Raw genomic sequence first — 21,761 nt, 5'->3', positions numbered from 1 at the left:
ACCTTAAATCTGCTTAAGGATCATGCACATGTTGCTTTGCTTTTCCTGATGACCACCTATGACTGATCTTTCCCACTCCTCAACATCCTTTGTCTCTACATAGAGGTATTTAAGGTGGTGACTTAAGCCCTTTTGGTGTTACTCAATGTATGCTGTTATTAAAGTTCTTTTTTTTTTTTTCTTTTTTTTTTTTCTGTTCTTTTTTCTTATTTTCTCTTGTCATCTATCTGGTATTTATTTCATTATTTACTGGCCTAGACAAACCTGGAGGAATAGGGGGACATTTCCTTTCAGTGCTGACACAAATTAAGGATAAAATATGATATTGTGGTGACAGTAGAGATATACTTTGAAGTTTGAAAATAGAATTTAAGGATAAAAATGGGCTTACCAAGCTGGATAAGTAGATAGTAGTGGGTGGCAATGACAAGAAGTAGTAGTCTATAAGGCAAGACTGTGAATTCAAGTGATGTCATAAAGGAAAATCTGACTCATTTCCTTCTAAGACTTAATTACAAGGCCAAAACAGTACATAGTAATAGTAAAAATATGGAAAAGGTAAAGAGAGAAAGGTGGATCATACTTGCTCAAGCTCACAAGTAGTTTTAATGTATTGTAAATGGTAGTGCATTTACTATCAAGATTGCCAATTATTTGCTAAGGTCACCTTTATTGATCTTTTAAGAGAAATAGAAATTGAAATAATGTTTTCATAATTTTATATGTGAGAAATTTTTCCTGTATAAAGTCTTTAGTTACACATGCTAAAAGACAAAATTCACCTGGGTAAATTTAAAGATTTTATTGGCTATATTAAATGATTCATGCATCAAGAAACATCCCATGTAGCAAGTAGAAAGACTAGGCAGAGACTTAGACAAAGGTTTTTATAGTCAGAAAGAGGGTAAGACAAGATTTTAGCAAAGCCACCTTCCCTCAGGGAAAGGCAGGGGATTTTATCCTACCAGTTTACCCTCACTGCTGTTAACCAGGAATCTAGTTTGATTGAAATTGGAATTTAACTTTTAAGAAAGCCAGAATCCACAGTTAATTAACTATTGAGTCTTGGTGAGCCATGCGTGAGTGATTCCATTTGGGATCTATTGTTTCTTTTTTTAACAGAGGTAATCCTTCATTGGAGGTAATGTTATATATTATTTCATTTTTTAATTTCCTTGATATTTTCGAATTAAATGGTTTGACTCAAAACTGTCTTTATGCATTCTTGTCAATGACCTCATTGTTTCTATGTGGATTTATGTAGTTTAAAAAGAAAAAATGGAAAGAAACCAAGAGAGATAAATATGTCAATAAGTATACAGTACAGATTTTATTGCCACTTGTTTCAGAGGAGTCCACATAAAACAGAGTATTATTCCAAATGCACAGAAATAAATCTTTATAACAAGAGTGCATGCATAAACTGCTAAGAAATAGAACACGCATTTGTTCTGTTTATCAGTTCTTTAAAGAAAGTTATTGAGCCTTAAACTCATAATTATTGTTTTATTTTATGAAGGATAGATATAACTTGAGTTCTCCTTCATTAAGATAAACTTTGATATTAAGTCAGTTACTATCACTTGATGTATGACATACATGATACTTCAAAACCTTTCCCAAAACAAATTTAGCAATATTTACTTGCATTTAATCCTAAAATATTCAGTGCATTTTTTCAAAACAACTGAACTCTCCTATGTGATTTGTGATTGCATATTTGCTTAAGAAGCATAAGAGAGATTATAGGATGTGACTGAATAATTCTTATTGATTTTTACACGTATAAAAACTGCAGAATTATTAGAAATTCCACTCATAGCTCATCTTGGGTTGAACTTTGACTATGTAAAACCACAATGGTCAAATGTGGACAGAGTTTATAGACTACAAATGATTATTTTAAAAAGTTGAGTTTGTGGGCTGTCATTCATGGGTCCTAGAAAGGTATATCTTACATACATGAATAAAACAGGAAATATAATTGATTTAAAATACCACAGCTAAGCCTCCATAATCAATTCTCTATACACTCTATTTTGCTGTTTCAGATATGAGCTTGGTTGTTTTCTGGATGGGAGAAAACCAAGAACTGTAGATGTGCAATATCATTTGACATGGAATGTTGTCTCAAATTTTTGAGAAATTTGTTTAATGAGATAAGAAAGGAGATCATTTTCTTTTAAATTAATAGGTGTAGATAACCCATTGTACAGAAATATGGACAGTTTTTATTCTATGAAATGATTAACAAGCAGAGGCCCTATGTTACACATCTTCATTTTCCTTTAAAAAAAAATGAAACAGGCCCCCAAATAGCATAATTTATGCTGGGTTTTACCAAAGCTTAATTCCTAACTTAATTGCAATTTCCATTTCCTTAAAAATATATTTAACCAATTAGGATTTTCTGGTTAGTACTGTTGAAATAAACTGCATAAGACTCACTTCAGGCTTTCTATAATAGAAGAGTCTTTGCCTGAAGTAATCCTTTTCTTTTGCTAATGAACTTCTCACACCCTCTTTTTAGCCATAAAAACATCCCATTTTGTATACTGTTTTCATCATCTTCTACCTGCTAAATGGGATGCTGACTAACTCATAAATTGTTTTATAAAGCCAATTGTATCTTTTAAATTAATTCAGATAATTGTTATTTAACATCCTTATTACCCAATAAGCAAATGATTACTCAAGTTGAAATTTCTACAGATCTATACATTTTTAAAGTATAATTTAGGGCCTCCTCTGGTGGCGCAGTGGTTGAGCGCTGGGCTGCAAAGCTGCCCGCAACCTCTGTAGTGCCGGTTTCATCCCCAGCCACCAGCAAGGGTCCCACATGGCACAACAGACCTCTCCTGCCACACCTGCTGCTCCCCTCAGCAGTGTATTTCATCAGTCTGCCTGTTCTGTTCCCCGCTCTGGCTCTGGTGAATTCTGTCACTCTCCCGCGATTCTGACTGTACCCAGTGCCTGTTTAAATAATAAATAAATCTTTAAAAAAAGGTATAATTTGTATGTGCATTCTCATTTACAGTATTATCTTTCATTTTCCCAATCACAGCAGTGAAATAAAGGCCCTATCCCTTGCCTTTACTATCTAGACTCACGATTGAGATAGATTAACAACAGAAAAACAAAGAGACATTTAATAATATGTACACTTGCTGTGTGCATGGGAGAACAACCCAGGAAAACTGAGCAATTTTCCAAAATGGCCCAAATAATCACCTTAAATAAATTCTTATAACAAAGACAAAGGTGTTGGGGGGCAAAGGTAAGGCCAGTTATGGGAAGTTACCAAAGAAGGCACAATAAGCAAGGGGTGTGGTTGTTAAGCTTCTAGAGAATTAGTTTTCTTCCTCTCCCTGGTACAGAAAGGAAGACTAAATGAGATTTTTCTTATAAATGTTTCCCACAAAGAGGTAAGTTTTCCCTTTTTAGAGTTTTTCATCTGTCTTCTGCATCTTAAAAATATCTAATGAAATATCCTTTATGTCAAAGAGGTATATTTTGAGCTGGCAAATTTTGTTCCCCTTCAACAAGCTCATTTTTCTTTTATTAATTACATGTTAATTCTATTGCTTTTAATTCTCTTCTATTTTCTTTTATTCCACGATTACTAATATTCTGATTTTTTGCTTCCTCCTGGTTTCTTTTAATCATAGATTTGGTCACTATTCTAAATACATCCAGTATTTCAAACCCATTATGTGGTACTTGATAATCTATTGTAGATTATACCACTTAAAATAAATTGTAATTTCTCATAATTCTGTAAATTTACTGATTTATTCTTCTACTCCTTGTTATATTGGCTGACTATAGAGATGTCTGAAAGGTTCAAAGTACTCTCTTTCACATAGCTGGACATGCTGATACTAACCACCTTCTAGACTATATACCATAGTCTATAGACCAGCAGGGACTGTAGACCTAGTTGTCTTCTCCAAATAGCTGCTTTGGCTTGGCTTTATTTTTGTGTGAATTCTAAGATGGAGTGCTCCAAGAGAACAAGTCCCAATATACAAGTGTTTCTCAAGTGTGCATACATTTTACTTGATAATGTTTCATTAGCCAAAGTTAATCACTTGCCAAGCCTAGATCAATGTGAGAATGTGAATACTAGAGGATTCAATGGGGATCTCAAAATAACAGTTGACCAAACTCTGAGATTTGGAGATACGGGTTTGGTCAAGTATGTTGATAACTGCTTTAATATATTTATATTAATATTAACAACTGAGAAGAAACAATTTTAAAAGCACAAAAATTGAATTGGGATGATTTTTATCATATAGAGATATGTTATGAATCATCTTTTTATTGTATAGTTCATAGGTAAAATGCTGTGGAAATGTCAAATTTTGAAGATTTATTTCTTCAGAAATAAAAGTGATATTCAAGCATTAATTAATGTACAAATTTAAGAGGTAGGGCAACTAGAACACACAATTTTAAGCATCTACTTTGAGCAGTTTACCTCACCAATGTCTTGGTATTTAATTTTAGCATTTTTGTGGATAGTATTAATTTCCCATATATTTTTTTAAAGATTTATTTATTTATTTATACAAGAACCAGGGTACATGCCAGCTTTGCGGGAGGTTGAGAGGATTCCCTAGAGACCACGAGTAGAGAACAGAACAGGCAGACTGACGAAATACACTGCTGAGGGGAGCAACAGCGAGATAGGAGAGGTCTGCAGCGCCAAGTGGGACCATCGCTGGGCGGCCGGGATCAAATTGGCGCTGCAGAGGCTACGGACAGCTTCACACCGCTGCGCTCAACCTCCTGCGCCACCAAGGGAAGCCCTCCCATATTTTTCGATAGTTAAGATTCAGAGAAGAGTTTAACAAACTAGCACCTGATAGGCAAAGGAGAACATCCTGAAAATTTATGAAGTCTTGCTATCCCACTATGTTGCAAGAGAAAATATATGCATTTAATTGAGCTTTTAAGAAAATATAGTTTGAATTGTAAGTAAATTTAGTAAAATGTTTGGAGAAGCCTTGCATGCATCCATCAGCTTCTCCACTGACCTTTACCAGAAGTATGTTTGCTTAGCATTGCTCTTACCTTTTTGATCCTATAAATTATCAGGTGACAATGATGTATAGGTTCTAAGAAGACAGGGGCTAACTTGCAATCTGTTAGGGCACAGAAGGAAACATCCCTTAACCCTCTGAATTCTTCTCTTCTCAAAACACAGTCAGATGGATAGCAAATGAAAAATCAATAACACAGAGAAAATTTGCATGGTTATAAATTTTAAGGAATAATGTAGCAGACCAGGAATATTTATTTTGTGTTTAGGGACCTAGGGAATCAAGAAGAGAAAGGGAGACTTCACATGACAGACAAAAAGGGGCTGACCTCATCCTCATTTCAAGAGTAAAGATAAGGTTCTTAGAGAGGGTTTGTTCACTGATAAACCCGCAACTGGATATGTTGTCCCCAAATGACTACATATTCCAGCTCATGAAAGGGGGGGGGCAGTGATTACATCTCTGATTAGGAAAAGGGCAGAAAATTTGGCAAGTGAGTTGACACCATCTTCAATTAGGGAAGAATGGAAGCATCTCCTCAATCTCAAGGGATTTCATTGTTCTTAGCTCAGAATACTCTGCATGCCAGAGCAAGGTATCTTGAAGAAAGCCATTGTGGGCACCTCTAAATCGAAGTAATTTTTGTAAGGATGTCTAAATTACATGTTTGTTTGTTTTTCTCCCCTTTTTACCTTCTTAATTCTTAATCATGCCCATTTGTAGCCTGGGATTGCCAGTTGTAATATTTTACTGTGCAATGGAATTTTTAAATACTTGCTATTGCAAATTCAGAATAAAATCAAAAATGATATAAAATAAATAAAGAACAAAAAAATACCTCAAAGAAACAGTATCATTGTGACGCTCATTCATATCCCATATGGACTTTCAGAGCTACAGACATTTTTTTTAAATCAAACACATTAATTTCACTTCTATCATATTACAATGTCTGTTCATCTTGTGTTTTGAGTAGCTGAAAATAAAGAATGTAGAATAATTCACAAGTATCTCATTCTTCTAACTCTTAAAAGCTGCATTTAGTGCTTCAAAGAAGAAATTAAACTCTTGGTAAAATAGCTATTCAGGATTTTCAGTTTTTTGACTTTCATGAGTCCATACTTCATTGAAGAGACATCTTCAAACTGAAGGTCTGGTGAAATAACACCAGAACTTAAAGTATAAATGATTTTAAAGGCTTTATGAGGAAATCCCAGCAATATGGGACTAGTTTTAAACAAGGGCTTCTGATTGATTTAGTTTGAGATTGAATAGAAATTCCATTGACCTAAGCTTGAAATTAGTATCTCTGAATAGAATGGGGGTGAGAATATGAAACAAATCTTCTCTAAAATTTTGATAAAATAAAACACAGGTTCTGTTGGTTATTTGCCTGAATTAAATACTGTTCCACACTGGTGGTAATTCATTTGAGAGAAAGAAGGTTATATTCTTGTAGTTTTGTATTGATTCCTTTCTGAGCAAATATGCTCTGAGTAAGGCAAAAGGGAAATAGAAAGGAAGACATTAAGTAGGAGAGAAATGTAGATCTTGGTTATTCTCTGGTATCATGTCTTGACTCCATTAATGTACCCTCATGTGACAGAATGTATTTGCACAGGTCTAGGTTTGTACTGCTCCCTGCTATTTAGATAAAGTAACAGCAATACTTTATCTGCGCAATCCTATTTTAGCATTTCTAAACATGTAGGTAGTCTTTATTTTACTTTTCATTTTTTTAAAGATTTATTTATTTATTCATACAAGCACTGTGTACAGTCAGAAGTGCCGGGAGGTTAGAGAATTCACCAGAGCCAGAGTGGGGAACAGAACAGGCAGACCGACAAAATATAATGCTGAGGGAAGCAGCGGGCGCAGCAGGAGAGATCTGCGTGCCATATTGGACCCTCGCAGGTGGCCAGGGATCGAACTGGCACTGCAGAAACTGAGGGCAGCTTTGCAGCCCAGCACTCAACCGCTGCGCCACCAGGGGAGGCCCATGTAGTCTTTATATTCACATTTTCCCCATGGGGTAGGATAAGATGAGTATGAGTGTTAAAAATAAAATATTAAATGACCTAAAATATGACTGAATGCAATATATTTGCATATAGTAGCCATAAATGTCAAGCTCAGTAAAATTTACTGGAAAAAAAATAGAGCTTCATAAGAAATAAATTAGAAAACCTCTTGTTAATAAATTAGTTTATTTACTCTGAAAAAAAAATGTTTGGACATAATGAAATAATAGGACAAGAAGGAGAGATAGAAGCAAAGACCTGAAAAGGGTGTTTACCTCTTCATATATGCTAGAACCAAATTTGAACTTGTGCTAATGACTGCCCCAGCTTTTCATAGTGCTTAGAAGAGGATCTATCTTTCTAATCCTTAGTAATTTATGTATGTCTAATTGACTACAAATAGGATTTTTTTTTTTTGCTACACTAAACTGAGAGATTTCAAAAGATCTTAGTTCTTTAAAAATAGAAAATATTTTTTTAAATGTCAAGTGGCACTTGGAAGATTTTAGAATATTGAAATTTAGGAAAGTAAACATTGACATTCTTTTTCCTACTGCAAGATATTTAACCCAATTAGCCCTCTTTCTATAAAAGAGCAAATCCCAGGTGCAGCGCAGAGCTACTGCAGCCAGTAGCCTTCCTGAAAACACATCTGGCACTAACAGGAGAGCTACATTGTGAAGAGGTATATATAAGATGGCACTCTTAATCTTATTCTATCTATCCATTATAAAGAATTGAGCTATATGGTCTCTGATGAAGATGTGCCTGCTCGTTGTCAAGTTTCTCTCCTGAGGGAAATGAATAGATGTGGTAAGACTTATGTCTCCACATGGGTCCCAGGAGAATGTTATGGGCACTTAGTGGTTGAAAGCTAAATTTCTTTTTAAAGGGAACTTCAAAGGACTCTGAACCATATGAGATTTGAAAAAAAAAAATTCAGAAAGTTGTTAAACAGTTCACTACCATTAAAAGCAAATAATGGCACAATTTATTATGCCATTTATTATAGTCTGTCATCAGATACCTCTGAAAACAAAGAAGTAAGATTTATTTTTTTAATATTGAGGTTGTAAGCTCCTATTTTTTAAAATTGAAAATCGGTAATTTGCCTAAAGATCACATTGTTTCAAATTTTCAAATTCTTTATTTAATGTATAGAAAGTGTTTTGGTCACTGGAATATGAAAGCAGGGAAGGGGACAAGACACACACACATACACACAAAGAAATCATGATGTAAAATATATGTGATAAAATATATAAGAGGTAATATGTAGTATTCATTATATTCCATTGTCAATGAGAAGGAAAATACCTTTTATACTTCCAAAATAACACTGAGTTGGATATATCAAAATAAGCAGTGAAGAGATAGGACTATCAACTATAAGTTTACCTTGCATATGTAATTATTATAAATGTTTGATCTTGACATCTAAACCTAAGCTTCTCATATTCTTATTTATTTCCTGTTATGTAATCAAATTTTAGTGGGTAATGAATTTGGATTTGACATGATAGATACAGGAGGTCTTTTGTGTATACTAACACATAAATTGCATGATAGCATATTATTAACTTTAGTAAATTACAAATTCTAGTAAAGATCAAATTCTGTGAGGCCTATTCAAAATGGTAAATATAGACAAATTTAGTTAAAAAGTATATCGGAAAATAAGGATTTACAGTGATTACAAATTGGTACTGGTAGAAGCAAATGAATACCACTTGTGACAAAAGACTTTCAATATTACAATAAATATACTATTCAATAAATTTTAGATAGAGTTGCTTAAGATTTTAAGTGCTTCTTCAAATTGTCTACCTAATGTCAACTTTCTGGTTTCTTTTAAATTATGCAGAACTTCATAGCAAAGCAAGAACAAAAGAATGAGAAATGAAGAAATTTGAGCAGGTATGCCTATCTCAATATATTTGCTAGATTTATTTCATTGCTAAATTTTATTTGATTGTAAAACTCTTGGATAGCATGAGGGATTCATCAAGGCTTGCTCACATTCCATTGCGATGGTTCCTCTAGGCAGTTTACTCTCCTGTCAAAAATTATAACTTTCTTATGTTTGGGTTACCCACAAAGAACAGCTTTGGAAAACAGATTCCTATAAATTATCTGTGACCACAATAAAACCCATTTAACTTTGTTAAAAGTATAATTTGCAAGAAGTTACAAAAAATAACAACTTAGTATCCAGGTTTTAGTTTCTATTAACTTTTTCAAATAAAATGAAATACATTATTCTTAGACTGGACCAGGTAATATCATGATAGTCTGAGACATCGTCTAGTGTTAGAAAATACAGAAATGTTCACACACGTGCGCATACACACACACACACACACACAGAGTTCATTAATGGAAATGGGGCAAACTGAAAGGACTCCCCATGACTAAGCCAGAACAGCTGAACAACAAAATAAATAATATAACATTGTATTATAACGCTAAGGTATAAATTAAATATCCATTAATCTGTAGTAATAATAAGACTTAATTTGCTCATTAAGTAGAAATCTCACCAATAGTGAGGGTGATTTAAAGAGAAAGAGGGAAGTATTTCCTTCTATGTATTGATATTGTACTGATCTAGAGGTGGGAGCAATTGAGATAGAGTGCCTTTAGTTACCAATTAAAATGCAACCACTCTTTCATGAATACATTTATAAACAGACACTGCAAGGCAAGGAAAGATTAAAAATCAGAACTATGCTGAGTGGCCAATCCCATATTAAAATTAACAAGTGTTTCTGCTAACATATTTCTGAAAGCAGTGTAAAGATAGGAGCCCTATTAAGACTATCTGAGATACCTTGGACTCCATGCCTATGAGGCCTCTGAAACCTTCTGCAGATTTGGCATCTGCAGCTAGTAATTGTGCCTAGAGAAGCAAAATTGCCCTCCCAGATGAGCTGATGCTGCAAGGGGAGTTCTAACTCCAAATATCACCACTCTCACATTGGCCTCCTGGACCTCATGTTAGTGGTTCATATCCCTCTCCCTCTTTAGTGCCAACTGAATTGCATGCTTATGTTTTTGTAACATGGATTGCCCCCAGTAGATCCATACTGTAGTTGCATGCATTTGACTTGAGTCATAACTGGAAACTCTCACTCCAATGGAGTCAGCACTTTTGAGATCTGAACCGCATAGTGAGCACAGAGGTTGAGCACTGGGTTGCGAAGCTGCCCGCAGCCTCTGTAGCACTGGCTTGATCCCCGGCTGCTCCCGGGCCACTGGAGGAGGGTCCCACATGGCACGCAGACCTCTCCTGCCGCCCACTGCTCCCCGCCCCGAACCGCATAGTGCATATTTACAGTCACTTAAATGAGTAAATTTAAAGAATATTTCTAATATAGATTAAAAATTGGTGCATGTCCTACAAACCAATAATTTGATAATTTGATAAACCAATAATTTGATCATTTGATTGCATGGACAGAACTGACGTTGTAAAGCCAGTTTCTTGCCTATGGTATTATTATTTCTTACAATATAGTTTTTGAAAATCACACAGAAATTATTTCAAAACTTTATTAGTTTCGTTCCCAGAAAACATGTCACCAATTTATTTTAAAGACTTTCAAATGAAATATTTCACCCCAAATATAAGTGTTTTACATGTGAATTTAGTGGTAGATAGTAAAACCTAATGAAATAAGATCATGACTTATTAATACTATCTTCCTTTAACATTCTACTTGAAATAAAATTTGTGCCTCAAGAATATGTAATTTCCATGTGAAGATGTATTGTTGAGTTTAGAAAATCACAATGTTAACCTGAGTAAGTATTGGTGTTCCTAAATCAGTTTGTGTTAAAGAATAGCAGTCATCATTCTGTTGAGCGCATAGTTAGATGTAATGATTCTCAGAGATCCAGAATCACAGATTATTTCACTCTGTGTTATCCACCAGACTAAACACTTACTATAAGAAAAGTAAGCATAGAGATAATTTATTACATTTTTAAAATGTTTGAAGAATACTGCCTGAAAGCACGCAACATCTAGGTATATAAGAAATTACTCCAAAGCTGAGTTCTTCAGGAAAGTTCTAAAAGGTAAGTGCCTTTTCTTGCTCTAAAAATGTAAATCAACTGTTTTGTGACAGATACGTATTGTCCAGGCAAAACTACATGTGTCTAATTGAACCCGCAGGTGACCAGTTGCAGGTGCAATTGAGTGGCTAATTTGCACTCTTGGCATGAAGTTTCAGCGGCTAATTATACATTTAGTTGCTTGGGGGGTGCTATTTAGTTTCTTGTGCAATTTTTATGTGTGTTAAGTGATTGTAGGTTCAAAACTTAAACTCATTTGGTAGGATGCTGTGACTGAAAGGTCAGCTTCAAAATCCAAGAAAATTTGGCCACTGTAGAAATAACTGGGAAAACAATTTGTAGATTACTGGATTTTACAAATTTGTCAACATGTAGAAGAAAACACAATCAAAAGAATAAAAGGATTAAAGAAACCACATGGAATGACATAATTTCATTTATTGGCAGTCATATAATTTCCTTTCATTTTTATAATTCTAAATATACTAATTACTGTGTAAAAGAATGAATGAATTGGAATAGACTAAGATCTAAGGCACAGCTGAATTCTTTAAGTCAACCTTAGTAAAAGAATAAGAATAAAGTGATAGCTCTATTTTGAGCACTGAAATGTTATAGATGTGGCAACATGAAAATAAGCAGAAGTATGTAGATATTCTGAACATTAATAATAAAAATATATAGAATTACAATCTTTTTCTATTTGCTAGAGAATTTATCAGTTTAGGGAAACCATTCAGCATATGTTTCTCTTGGTACCTAATTATTACTACAAAATGTCTGGATGCTTGAGAAATATTTCCTGTTGATTATCTAAGTAATAAGTAGGTAAATATATAGTCATTATGTAATGAACTTATCTCTTTAACTTGTTTATGCAACTTTTTGCAACGGTCATTTAGGAAAAAAAATTCATTGCACTTTGAGTGAAGGTATAATATACTATTTTTTAAAATATTTATTTATTTATTCATACAAGCACTGGGTACAGTCAGAAGCGCAGGAGGGTGAGAGAATTCACCGGAGCCAGAGTGGGGAGCAGAGCAGGCAGAAGGATTGAGGTACACTGCTGAGGGGAGCAGCGGGCGGCAGGAGAGGTCTGTGCGCCATGTGGGACCTTCCTCCAGTGGCCAGGGAGCAGCCGGGAATCGAACCAGCACTGCAGAGGCTGCAGGCAGCTTCGCAACCCAGCGCTCAACCGCTGTGCCACCAGGGAGGCCTGAGGTTACTATTCTTTAGTCATCTTTAATTTCCTTTTTTAAATTGTGTTTTTCTTATAAATAATTCAAGAGAAAACTATTTGGTTCTGAAATGGATAAATCAATTAATGATTGCCTTGGAATAGTAATGTATTAAATACTCACAAGAAAATGCTAATCAATACTGAGAAACTTATCAATTACCCCATTTAAACTACATAAGGGAACAGTAGGTATGTGTTCTATGAGTACAGAATCAACTATCCACAGGTTTACAGACAAAAAATACAATGATATACCTATTTCTAGGGGCTTCTAATTATCTTGAGACATCCTATATAGTTTTTCATACAATAATATTTCATATAATAAATAAAAAAGTCCTAAAGATAACTACTCCTTCAGAATAAGGGAAAAGATGGTTTCCTTCAGTAACCTTTCAAGCCATATTGCAATCCGACAAGCAAATAGGGGTACTCATGCAAATAATGATAATACAAAACAGTTTTTGGAAAACTGCTGTGAAAATATTTTTTTTCATTGTGAGTATGGTTAGGTTTTTGTTTCACCTGTTCCTCCTGTTTAAAGCTTCCTCCACAAAATAAGCATGGCTGCCTGTCCAATACTGTTTTCTCATCTCAACTTTGATTTCATTGAGTATGCACAAAAACAAACAAACAAAAAAAAAAAACAAAAAAAAACAAGGGCGGTTTAAAAAATATAACTGGGGCGTCCCCTGGTGGCGCAGCTGTTGAGCACTGGGTTGCAAAGCTGCCCGCAGCCTCTGCAGTGCCTTTCGATCCCAGGCCGCAGGGTGAGGGTCCCACATGGTGCACAGACCTCTCATGCCAAGCAGACTGCTCCTCTCAGCAGTGTATTTCGTCAGTCTGCCTGTTCTTTTCCCCGCTCTGGCTCTGGTGAATTCTCTTACCCTCTCGTGCTTCTGACTGTACCAGTGCTTGTATAAATAAATAAATAAATCTTTACAAAAAATTTAAAAAATATATAAAAAACAAAAAATATAACTGTATATGCTTTTTGTAGCCTGGTATTAAAAAAATCCTGATATTACTCTCTGAGGGTAATGATTCTTATGTTCTTTATGCTGTGTTTGACATTTGGAAATTACTCTCTTAATATTTGTTCCTTGAAATTCCTACCCTCAAACTCCACTGACCTTACAACCTTTCTACTATAATATTGAGTCTGAAATACAACAACCTCACTGGAATATTGGATACTTCATAAAGTACTATAATGCCTGATAAATGATAGAAATCAAAATTATTTCTTAAAGTTGATTGAGATATAAATTGGAAATAAAATGTAAAGTTCAAAAATAAAATTGAAGTCTTATCTGAAGCTTGAGTTCTCTTTCTAAACACAAGCAGTTAGTAAATTTGAACTCCTCTGATACAAAGAATCTGTTCTTTATCCTCAGACTGGCATTGCATTAGGAAATACAGCCTTCCTCTGATTCCCCTGTAGAGTGGGTTTTCCAGTAGTCATGGGCTTCAGGAACTCTGAAGTACTTATATACAATGTTGGAGATTTGTTTTATCACAAAAATGAAAAATTGCAATTGTATAATTTTAGAGAGAATTTTATTAATAACTGGTGAGAACCAGGAAAAAGAGGTAGCAACAAATAGGTTAGGTTAACCAGCATATACATAAAAATGTGAGATCATCTGGAAAACATTTAGCAAATAGTTTGAGGGACACCTGAAAAATGATTGACATTTGAATAAACAAAAATTGTAGCCTAAATTAGTACTCTTTGTGTTTTTTGACTTGGGCAACATGGGAATAATGTTGCCATTGCCTATGTAAAGAAGACAAGAAGAGGAAGTGGATCATAAGTGATATAGAAGGGTTCAGTTTGGTACATTTCCATTTGAGATGCTGGCAGGTTATCAAATTCATGGAGTACTTTATAGCACTCCACAGAGTACTATGAAGACATAATTGAAAACTATGTGATAAAATATCTGACATAGAAAAATACTTTAGAATAAGGACTATAGGATCATCATCAGAAAGTCTATTGCTCTGAGACAATACATATTTAAAATATAGGAGAAAGTTACTATGCATGTAACTGGAAATCAGTTCTTTTTCATCAATATCTGCCTGTTTTCTGAGTACTAGCTCCAGTTAGAATCTTTCTTTTATAGCCTTTTTTGTACCCAGAGCACAATTCACTATTCTAGAATACTGATGTTTAGAAATACTTGTTTCCTTATTCTTTATGCAGATTTCATTTATTTACAAGTCCAGTTCAGGGTGTTTCATATCTATGGTAGTTGTTTATGCTGTCATATAATGACTTTATGTATTTAAATTTTGTTTTACCAATTAAAATGATAAGTGATAGGGACCTTCTTAAATATCTTTGCATCATTTTCTTTTTTAAAAAAAAATTTAAAATTTATTTATACAAGAACTGGGGTACAGGCCAGAGGGGGTGGAGAGAGGATTCACCAGAGACATAATGGGAAACAGAGCAGACAGATTGACTGAAATCGACTGCTGAGGTGAGCAGCGGGTGAGGCAGGAGAGGTCTGCTGCACCATGTGGGTCTCTCCCTGGCCGGCAGCAAATTGAACCCGCACTGCAGAGGCTGCGGACAGCCTCACAGGCGGTGCTCAACCCACTGCGCCAATGGGGAGGCCCCTCTTTTTATCATTTTCTTTTTTTTTCTGTTTTTTTTTTTTAAAGATTTATTTATTTATCCATATATACAAGAACCAGGGTACAAACCAGATTCATGGGAGGGTGAGAGGGTTCACCAGAGGCAGAGCAGGGAACAGAACAGGCAGACTGACGAAACACACTGCTGAGGGGAGCAGCGGGCACGACAGGAGAGGTCTGTACACCATGTGGGACCCACGCTGGCTGGCTGGGATAAAACCAGTGCTGCAGAGGCTGCGGACAGCTTCACAGCGCAACGCTCAACCACCTGCGCCACCAGGGGAGGACCTTTGTATCATTTTCTATGACAAAAGAGGTCTAAACATCCAATAATCCCCAAGTAAATATTTCTGAATCACAAGAAATATTGAATTGATTGCCTAGAAATAAAAACTTAAAGAATATAGGGAAGGAGATCTTTCCCATATTACATTTTATCTTACACATTTGATTATAACTTGAAAATACATGCGTTTCTTTATGAAAATATGCAAGGTGCCTTGCTAATTATTTGGAAAGTATTGCTTGAGAACATTGAGTTTACTATAGACATGATATAATACAGCTTCCACAGAGGCTGACAAGGTAGTAATGGGAACAAAAATATACAGGACTCCTCAATTTTTTTGTATTCTGAAATATAGTCTCCTTCAATAATAGTACTAAAAGACATGTGTAAAATGGAAGGTCTAATGATATCTCCTAAGATGAGGGACTTCACAACTTGTATAGCTTTGTACTGGTTTACTCGGCATTGTCATAAGACATTGTTTCCTTTCTTTACATGGCAAGCTCAGTCTTTCTGTGGTTTGCTCCAGGTCACAAACCACTGAAAGAACAGAGAATCAAAAGTGTTCATTGTGCTATTGTCTACAATAAGTGACACTTCCATTTGTGTTTCAAATGGAGGTATAGTTAGTAATACAAAGGTGAAAAACATATCTTTTGTAATTATATAATATAATACAAATTATTAAAACACTAAAAAAGGCTATTAAAATTCCTTTTAAAAAATAAATGTGGGGGGTGGATCAACATGGCGGCGAGGAAATGCTGCAAGTAAGATCTCCCATTAAAGAAAAGTTAATAGGGAGGAAAAGCGGAAGGTCCCACTGAGAACTGGGACACGGAAGATAAACAGACAACTCCAGCAAACTACCCGAAGAAGAAAGTTGCCATAAAAGAGGACTAGAAGGGAGGAAAGCTCAGAACCCTGCTACCCTCCCCCACCCACAAAGTCAGCACTTTCCGACCAACAGAAAGGAGGAAAAAACAAAAAAATAACTGAAACAACCAACAAGAACAAACTACGCATCAAGCGGGACTGTGAGTGGAAAGGAAGTATTTCAGCCACCACACCCCGTGAACTGGAGCTGTGGAGAACCTTGCAGGATTCGCCATGGAGGTGAGCGAATGGCTTCAGGTGCCATTAGAGAAAAACAAAGACTCCCAGAAACCTACACACAGCCCCAGGCCAGCCAGAAAGCTTGCGCGGAAAAGCAGCGTGCTGGAAAAGGATACGCGGATGGCTGCTGCCCAGGTCCCCGCGCTTGCGACCTAGTCTTGCAGGGAGACACGTGGGGGCCCTCACTGAGGTGAATGTCCCTCACTGAGTAATCAGAAACCAGGCACCCGGACATGGGAGCGGGGTGCAAAAGGCGCCATCTCTGTGGACACTGAACTGGGCTACAGCCTGCGTCCTGGACTTGAGGGCTTTGGAACTGAGACCCGGGGCACGAAATTCCGGGCATGGAATCCCCACGATGGTGGGGCACAAGACAGACACAGCACCCTAAAGATGTTGAGGCTTTCCCCACCACTCCCACTCTGTTCCTCTGTCCCACAGGGTAAAAAAAAACAGCTCCCCAAGGAAACTAGGAGAGATCTCTGGCGCCACCTAGCGACCTGAAAAAAAATCACCAACATCCCATAGAATAGGGATCTTTCTTCAGTGAAGACTGCTTGAAACAAGCAGACGGCTCCCAGAGGAGTCAGAGGTGAGCTGGTAAGTTCGCCCACGCCAGGCCCCTTCTGACCAGAAGTCCAAGCCCAGAGGGGGAGCGGGCACCCATGGCTGGGGCAGACCAGGCGCGTGGAAGAGTGTGCCTGTCTCCGAATCGCCATTTTAGAATAGGAACCATTCTTCAATAAAGACTGCTTGAAACCAACAGAAGGCTCCTGGAGGAGCCAGAGGTGAGCTGGGAAGTTCGCCCACGCCAGACCCCTTCTGGCCAGAAGTCCCGAGCCCAGAGGGGGAGCGGGCACCCAAGGCCAGGGCAGACGGGGCACGCAGGGGAGTGTGTACCAGCATCGCCTTTTTAGAACAGGGACCTTTCTTCAATAAAGACTGCTTGAAACTGGCAGAAGGCTCCAGGAGGAGCCAGAGGTGAGCTGAGAAGTTTGCCCATGCCAGGCCCTTTCAGGCCAGCAGTCCGAACCCAGACGGGGAACGGGCACCCATGGCTGGGGCAGAGCGGGCACACGGAAGAGTGTGCCTGTCTCCAAAGTGCCATTTAGAACTGGGACCTTTCTTCAATAAAGACTGCTTGAATTTGGCAGAAGGCTCCCTGTGGAGCCAGAGGGAGAAGTTTCCCTGCTCAGTCAGAGATAAGCTGAAGGCCTCCACAAGCCCGGTCCCACCTGGCAGGAAGTCAGAGCCCAGAGGAGGATCCAGAGATCTGGAACCCAGAGTGCAACCCAGCTGCCCCACCTCCAGGGAATTCTGTGGGACTTCAAGACGCACCTTTGTGACTAAACACAAAAGGAGGAGAGATTCTGTGACAGTGACCATTAACATACTGAAAGTACCACTGCCTCACTAGACTTCTGGCATAACAATTTTTGAGTCGTTTGGATTGCCAGTTTCTGAAACTCCCAAAAGAACACACCAAAAAGATGTCAGCCCATACCATGGGCACAGTGTCCCAATGCATAACGCAAATTAGAAGAGAGTCAGCAGGGAAAAGAAAAACTACAGGCAAAGTAGCAATGCCTCAGAAAAAAGACACCACCAAAAAAAAAAAAAACGAACAAACAAACACAAACACACCAGCTTGCAATTACGGTGACTTGAAGAACTTCTGAGCCTTCCAGAAAAAGAATTTAAAATTGCCATGATGAAAAAACTGAAAGAGGTCATTAAAAAAAACAACACTCAGAAGAATGAAATCGAGTCCCTAAAGAGGGAAGCAAAAGAAATGCAGGAGATAAAAGAATTAAATGAGGCACTAAAGAACTCTGGGACAAGCAATGAAAGCAGAATAGATGAAATGGAAGAACGAATAAGTGCTCTTGAAGACACAGAAATTAAAAGAACCAAAACAGAAAAGGAAAGAGAAGTACGAAGGAAAAAGACCAAAGAAAGACTTTGGGAACTATCTCACTCCATGAGGAAAGGAAATATAAGAGTTATAGGAATACCAGAAGGAGAGGAGAGAGAAGTAGGAACAGAGAAAATATTCAAAGAGATAATTGAAGAGAACTTCCCAAATGTGAAGAAGGAGCTGAAAATTGATATACAAGAAGCAAGAAGAACACCAAACTTCCACGATGAAAGGAAAAATACAGCAAGACACATAATAGTAAAGCTCCCAAGAATCCAGGACAAGGAAAAAATAATGAAGCTGGCAAGAGGGAAGAAACAGATAACATTCAAAGGAAAACCAATCAGGCTGACATCAGACTTCTCCGAAGAAACACTACGGGCAAGGAGAGAGTGGAGGGACATAGTCAACAGACTCCAAGAAAACAGATGCCAACCAAGAATACTCTATCCCGCAAAGCTCTCCTTCCTCTTTGAAGAAAGAATATGGACCTTCCCAGACAAAGAGAAACTCCGGAATTTCATTACGACTAAACCCCCACTCCAAAAAATACTACAAGGAATCCTAAAGCCAGAACCTCAGAGGGACGAATAACAACGAAAGAAGACCAAAAAAAAAAAAAAAAAAGTTATTAAAAGAATAAATAAATAAAATCAAAGGAAAAACAAACATAATGGCAAATACAGATGCTAACATATCAATATTAACTCTAAATGTAAATGGACTAAACTGTTCAATAAAAAAACACAGAGTTGCAGGCTGGATTAAGAAACAAAACCTAACCTTTTGCTGTCTCCAGGAAACACATTTAGCTACAAAAGATAAACATAGACTCAAAGTTAAAGGATGGAAAACAATCCTACAAGCAAATGGACCAAAAAAGAAAGCAGGAACAGCTATACTTATATCAGATAAAACAGATTTCAAACTCAAAGAGGTAAAAAGAGACCCCAGTGGTCACTACATTATGATCAAGGGGACAATACTTCAAGAAGAAATAACACTCATTAACATATATTCACCAAACGAAGGAGCACCAAAATATATCAGACAACTATTATCATCTTTGAAAACAGACATCAGAGAAACCACATACTTAGTGGGAGATTTCAACACACCACTATCAACAATGGATAGATCAACAAGACAAAAAATAAGTAAAGACACTAAAGCTCTAAATAAGGATCTAGAGTGCTTGGGCTTAACAGATATCTAGAGAACACTAAACCCAAAAAAATCTGAGTATACATTTTTCTCAAGCGCACACGGATCATTCTCCAGGATCGATCATATACTGGGGCCCAAGACAAACATCAACAGATACACCAAGATTAAAATCATACCAAGCATCTTTTCTGACCATGAAGGCATCAAACTAGAAAGAAACCAAACAAAGAAGGCAAGGAACTCTCCTACCTCATGGAGATTGAAACCCACACTACTGGAAGACCACTGGACTAATGAGGAGATCAAAGAAGAAATTAAAAAATTCTTTGAATTGAATGACAAGGAGGACAGCAATTTCCTAAATGTATGGGATGCAGCAAAAGCAGTAATAAGAGGAGAATATATAGCAATAGAGGCTCACATCAAGAAATAAGAAAACTCAAAGAAACAACCTACCTCGAAGCTCAAAGAACTAGAAAAAGAACAACAACAACAAAAAATCCAAAACCAGTAGAAGAAAAGAAAATAATAAAAACCAAAGCAGAAATAAATGAAATTGAAACTAAAAAAACAATCCAAAAGATCAGTGAAACCAAGAGCTGGTTCTTTGAAAAAATAAATAAAATAGACAAACCTCTAGCCAGGCTCACAAAGGAAAAAGGGGAGAAAGCACAAATAAACAGGATCACAAATGAAAGAGGAGAAATCACAACGGACACAGCAGAAATCAAAAGAATAATCAGAAACTACTATGAACAGTTATATGGAAACAAGTTCAACAATCTAGAGGAGATGGACAAATTCCTACAACTCTACAATCACCCAAAGCTAGATAAAGAAGAAATAGAACACCTAAACAGACCAATTACAAGCAGTGAAATTGAAATGGTAATCAAAAACTTTCCCAAAAACAAAAGCCCAGGACCTGATGGATTTACAAATGAATTCTACCAAACATTCAGAAACGAATTAGTGCCTATCCTTCACAAACTCTTCCAAAAAATTGAGAAGGAAGGGATAATACCAAACACATTCTATGAAGCCAACATTACACTAATACCAAAATCGAACAAGGACAACACAAAAAAAGAAAACTACAGGCCAATCTTGCTAATGAACACTGATGCCAAAATCCTCAATAAAATTTTAGCTATCAGAATCCAACAATGTATCCATAAGATAATTCACCATGACCAAGTAGGATTCATTCCAGGGACACAAGGATGGTTTAACATCCGAAAATCAATCAACGTTATCCAACACATCAACAAAAAGTAATACAAAAACCATATGATAATATCAATAGATGCCAAGAAAGCTTTTGACAAAGTGCAACACCCATTCATGATAAAAGCCCTTGAAATTCTTGGGATACAAGGAACATACCTAAACATCATAAATGTCATATATGACACGCCAACAGCTGGTATCATTCTCAATGGTGAAAAGTTGAAAGCATTTCCATTAAGATCTGGAACAAGACAAGGATGTCCACTCTCACCACTGCTTTTCAATATAATACTGGAAGTCCTAGTCAGAACAATAAGACAAGAGAAAGACATACAAGGAATCCAAATAGGAAAAGAAGAAGTCAAAGTATTACTATTTGCAGATGATATGATAATATACATAGAGAACCCCAAAAACTCCACAGAAAAACTAATTCAACTCATCAATCAGTTCAGTAAAGTGGCAGGATACAAAAACAACACGCAAAAGTCAGTAGCCTTCCTATACACAAACAATAAATCTGAGGAAGAAGAAATAAAAAAAAAAAAAAATCCCTTTTACTATCAAAACCAAAAAAATCAAATACTTGGACAAAATCTAACAAAAGAGGTAGAGGACCTATACAAAGAAAGCTATAAAACACTGTTAAAAGAAATAGAAGACACAAAGAAATGGAAAGACATCCCCTTCTCATGGATTGGAAGAATAAACATTATTAAAATGGCCATCCAATCAAAAGCAATGGACAGATTCAATGCTATTCCAATCAAATTTCAATGTCATTCTGCTAAGAAATTCAACAATTATTGATGAAATTCATATGGAATCACCAAAAACCCCGAATAGCCAAAGCTCTCCTGAAAAAAAAAAAAAAAAAGAAGGGAATGGAGGCATCACACTCCTAGTCTTCAAACTATACCACAAAGCCATAATCACCAAAACTGCATGGTATTGGAACAAGAACAGACATACAGACCAATGGAATTGAATAGAAAATCCAGAA

Source organism: Talpa europaea (genome assembly GCF_964194135.1).
Source record: "Talpa europaea genome assembly, chromosome: 4".
Lineage (NCBI taxonomy): Eukaryota > Metazoa > Chordata > Mammalia > Eulipotyphla > Talpidae > Talpa > Talpa europaea.
The sequence above is the reverse complement of the archived record's forward strand: the minus strand, read 5'-3'. Positions refer to the sequence as shown.